The following is a 6,000-nucleotide window of genomic DNA, read 5'->3' as shown; positions in this document are numbered from 1 at the left end:
GGGGGGGGGGGGGGGGGAATGGGATAGCGCAGAGGTGATCAGCTCATAAAGAAAGGAAGAAAGGGGATATTCTGTTAATGGAAATAAAGCTACTGAGATGAAGGATGCTGCTGCTCTTTCTGTATGAACACATCTCATTTTGGTAATTCCTTATCTTTATATAATTATAAATTATGGCTCTTTCAATGCTTTTTATTTCCCTTCTGATTTTACACTACACTACACATAACAAAGAACATTTAGAGTACTCCCAATGCAAAACTTTTTTGCCATTGCCTTTCCTATTCAATAACTTAGGCTTAGTCCTAACTATACCTATTAATATAAGAGCTACTTCTCTTACAAAACACCTAACCGTTTCAAATTATTCTTCATAACATTTATTATTATAATGATAAATTATCAAAGATATATAGTTAATAGTAGTTTGTATTTATGGTTCAAATTGTTTTAATATGCATTACTATTCTCCCTCATTTTGTGTCTTTATCCACACCTTATTAATATGCATTACTATTCGCGTTAACTCATATTTCTCATTTTCTTATTAGCCTAAAATTTCTAAGCTACTCACCTCTATGAAATCAACTAAAAAACTCATACCAAAAACACCTTTTTTTTTTTTTTTTTGCATAATATATATACTATTAAACATTTTAGATGCTTTGATTTAACTTTTTTAATTTTTTCTTTAGAAAATAATATTGGGTGGTTTTTGTAGTTAAAGTAATGGGCCATGGATGAAAATGTTTGTATATGCGTTGTGTATGAGTTCCTTAAGTGAATAAATATGATCTATTTAATACAAACAAGTAAATTTGGGGTTAAGATTACTAAAAAAAGAATAATAAATGAAAGAATAAAAAGAAAATTGTGGATATCAAAAATAAAAAAGTATGTTTCATAAATTCATCGTGTGACTATTTTTGTACATACTTTTGTGTTTAGATTTGTTTATATATAAAAATTTAAACTTATCACCATTGTCAAGTTTTAAAAACTAAAATGAAAATTTTGGAAAAAAAGTCATGGATTTTTTTTAACCATCTAAGATTTCCACTAGATGGACATTCCATAACACTTCATGGATATAAGAAAAAGATACATAATTAGTAAAAAGCAACGATCTACTGGCTCAAAGATCGGAACAGTAAAATAAAATAAATTGTGGTTGAGGACAAAAATTTCACCTAAATAAACTAAAGTTGGAATTTTTGAAAGGTAATTACTGGGAAAGGGAGGACACAATATTTGTCAATCAAGACTGAAGCACATATCCTGCATAACACAAAACCCTAACTCTAACCCTAATTATCAATAGAATAAAAAATAACCACACGAAGATATTGTATTTAGGATTAGACAATTTTACTTTAGTTGATAAAAGAAGGAATAATAATAATAATAATAATATATTCTCTAGGGCTTTACACATAAGGATATTTGAGCCTTACTTTATATATATATAAATAATCGATTTTGTTATATTTACAATTTTAAAAGTTATGTTTAAGAATTGATTTGCGGTTAATATTCTTGAATTTAAGTCTTAAACTTCAATAAATGCAAAATTCATAAATCCATCCTAAGTATATATGGAAAGTTTTAATGTTTTCTCAACTAAGAAAAAATATAATTTGAATTTTCATCGAAATACTGTTTGAATATCTTTAAATTAAAGGATTTAAACATAAATTTAGTTTAAAATATTACCTACAAATTTTTTTAGATTTCCGGTTTGATTCTAATTAATCTATGATTTTCCCTTATACTTCAAAGCATCTCTCTCTCTCTCTCTCTCTCTCTCTCTCTCTCTCTCTCTCTCTCTCTATATATATATATATATATATATATATATATATATATATATATATATATATATATATATTATTTTGAATGACTTATTTTAATGTAAAACTTAAACTATATTAATAATTAACTAAGTTTGAATAGGGGTTCTAGTGTTTTATTGTTTTACGCCAAAACCAAATAAATAAATTAAAGTCAGGGTCGTTCTTCGTAAAAGTAAAAACAAATGCTACAAAAATGTGATAATAATGATAGAAGGAAACATAGATATGAATTTCTATTTTCAAACATATAATCAAAATTAACTACGTACGTCCACACGTATATATTAGGTCCTTTGCAATTCTACCTAATAAAGTATTCAAGGCATCCCAAATTATTATAAAGTTTGAAATTATATATCCATATATATACGATTTGTGAAATGGTTAAATACACCTACGTGATAATATTTGTAAATTTGAAATGCTTATTTGTTTGTTTTGTTTGAGAGTACGTGAAATAGGGGAATTAAATTAAATGTATATATGTTTTGAGGTTATATAGTAGGAACATTCATTATGTGAAACAAAACAAAAACAACAACAAAATATATATAGTTTGAGGTTCTACAAAACTGTTGGTATTGGTAATGAAAGCACACAAAGTTAAAAATTTAAACACATGCAAACGTAAAGAAGGGTGGCATTAAATGGATTAATGTGCATTTGCAAGGGAAACAATCGTCATGAGAAGTGCATTCACGGCCCGTAGGACAACCTTCTATGGATATTAATCTAGTCGTAGATCTCAACATTTTTGTAGAGTAATCAATTGTATCCAATGATTTTGTAACGTCTTTTTCTTCTTTTGAAGGGAGCTCTATCATCCCTTGATCATTATCAATAATCGTAGTAGATTCTTCGATCACAAATGAGGAAACAACGGCCATCATATTCATAGTTAATATTGTTATTACCATCATCTTCGTCTCCATTGATAGATATTTAATACGCGTGACTTTTGTATTGTTGAAGCTAACATCTGATGAGAAATTTTTTTATTCACTATATATACGACCAACACAACTTTAAAAAATAGCTTTGATGAAGAGTCGCAATAGATTATTTGAAGAAGATTTAAAACTCAAACTCGTATAAGAAATTAGATTGACGTATTTATAAAGCTTAGAATTTTTTTACAATAAAAATAGGACAGTGTTTTCCTAACCATGAATAATTTAGAATAGTCTCTCCTTTCCTATAATCCCAAACAAAGACACAACCTATCTTTAACTTTTTGAAGGAAAAAAATATTTACTTTTCAAAATATCACCCAATAAGTAATATCCTTTAAAAGAAAAAAAAAAGAAAGAAAGAAGAAAATAATTATACAAAATAGTTTTCAACTTAATTATACTCTAAATTTTAAATGGCATGAACAAAATATATTAGTAGGTTTGTTATTTAAAACTTTTTTATTAGAATAAAATAAAACACGAGATATAAAAAATTTAAAATATATCTACAACGTAGTTTGGAAAAACATTATCAGTAGTTAATTGAAGTTTACATGTCAAACATTATCGGTAGCTAATCTAATTCAAAATTTTTGGCTCTATCAATAATACAAATTAGAGTATTTCCTAGAACACAATTTAATAATAATTATACAGTACAATTTTGATTTAAACTCACTACGATGGAATAGATTGGATGAGCCACAATCTATATATATTATATATATATATTAACGGATTATATATAAGAATATGCCAATTATTATTGTTAAACTAATTTATTTTAACGTTCCACGTAAATTTATATCACAATATAAGTACCCTTAGGTGATATTAATATGAGCAAGAGGTTGACTTTATATATATTATCATTTTGAGATTGGCTTTAATAAGTCAAAAGATATCATATCTAATTTTGATTGGTTTCTCATAATTTATTGCTAATTATATTGTAATAATGTACGGTTTTCTTTTCTTAACGTCTGAGAGGTTTTATCCCATTCATTATTTTTCCAAAACACATGTGCACATCTAAAAGATTGGGAGAAAAACTCAATATATATACCACCTACCTACAAGTTTGGTTTTTATCGATTAAAACTTCAAATTAACTAACCACAAACATATCATAAGTAAATCAACTTGTATCCATCTTCATTAGAAAATACGTTTTAAAAAAAATGGCAAATGCACAGTAGTTTAACAAATGTATACATATAAAATGGTTTTAGAGATGTGACGAAAGTACTAGAGAGGTGTGAACCTAATTGAAATGTCTCTCTTTCTTTTGCTCTGTTATTGTTTTTTTAGAAAACTTGAAGCTAACCGACATGAAAGGGGAAACATGATGATGAGAAAATAAAGATGTGTGTAATATATATGAGTGTGGGTTGGTGAAGAGGCATGGAGTGTGATGTGCTAGAAAGATAAAACAGCCCCATATTTGGGACAGCCAAGTGAGGAAAGGGACTCACTAACCCAATACTCAACAGCCAGCTTCCCCTTCACTTCAAATCATTCATTCATTCATCAAACCCTACGCATGCTCTTACATCCTTTTCTCCATTATTGTTTCAAACCAACATAATCTTCCTTTTTTATTTTTATAGTACAATACAGGTGGAATGAATCAAGCCAAAAACCTTTCGGTTGCTAATGTATTATAGCTATGCTCGATATATGCATGGTTATAGTTGGTTTTACATTATTTTCCACGTTTATAATTATGTATTTGAACTTCTATATTTGTATTTTAATAGGTTTTGTTCCCACCCTCTATTAGACTAAAGAATAACAATGCATTAATTGCTCTGTTCGATATTTACTAAAAAAAAATATTCCCCCACAACAATTTAAACTCACGACGATTGAAATTAATATTAAATAAAAAATAAATTAAATGATATTACATATATAACTTACTCTAATACCAATATGGTAAATTTACGTGAACAATAGAATCTAAACGAGTTAATAATAACGACATATAAAATGTTAAAAGGTTAAATTAAACCTCGATGTGTGGAAGAGTTTCAAATCTATATTAGTTAGAGAATATGTGATGCACTATTGCCCTATATATATATAAGAATGGAATTAGAATGAATTTTGGGGAGTTGAGCCAACCCTAAACTTATTTTTGTTAGCCTTTAAACTAACTCTAATGTTAATTTAGGTTGGGTTAAAATTAGTGAACACCAAAATGCAACATCCCAAATTAACATTTTTGTCAACACGTATTTACTTTCCACATTTGCACTACATTATCCTAATCAATATTGCTATAAACATTTTCTTAATCAATGGAATTAAAATAGCGTGGTGTACGTAACAAATCACAAAGAATAAAAGATAAATGTAACTGAAATTTTCTTAAACTTAAAAACGGAAGAAAAAAAAAGAAAACAATTTTGTGGAATTGACAAAAGATAAACGTAACTTGTTTTGTCGTTATACTTGCTATTTTGATTTATCGTGTTCATCCTTAATTTGTAACTATATTTTCTCTATTATTATAATTTAATTCCAAAATAATTTTCATTCAAACACAAAAAAATTACAATCCAATCTAAAATAGATGATAGTACCAATTGATTATAATTTAGGACCAATATAATATTGCTCTAAACTCTAAATAATAACAAGAATAATTATGATGGATGATAATTTTATAAATAATAATCAAATGTGTGTATAATACTATTTTTAAAATTATAAATATAGTCATATTTGTATTTTTTTAAATATAATTTTATTTGCAATTATCTCTTATAATAATAGAGATAAAAAAAAGCTAATAACATTTTTTTTTCATATTGCAAATACTACAAATATGAAAAGTAATTAGATATATCATACACCTATTAACTTTTAAAATTGTTATTTTTACAATTTAGAAAATTTAGGAACATAAATCAAATTATCATAAATTTTTTAATTTTACTATTATTATTAAAGGAATGACATGTCAAAATCTTCTATTGAACATAATTGGTCGGTTGCATTGAAAGAGACACTTTGTGCACTAAAAGTGGAACACTTGATACCACTCCTTTAAATGCTCCGACTCCCATTTTATGTGGATCTTAGTTTCTCCCTTTCTAGTTGAAGGACTACGTGCTAGAAAACGAAAGTATATGAGGTTTAAATTTTTTAACCTTAAATTAAAAAGTATAGGCGAGTTGTGTTATGTT

Source organism: Cucumis melo, chromosome 8 (assembly GCF_025177605.1).
Source record: "Cucumis melo cultivar AY chromosome 8, USDA_Cmelo_AY_1.0, whole genome shotgun sequence".
Lineage (NCBI taxonomy): Eukaryota > Viridiplantae > Streptophyta > Magnoliopsida > Cucurbitales > Cucurbitaceae > Cucumis > Cucumis melo.
This window is presented reverse-complemented; position numbering follows the sequence as displayed.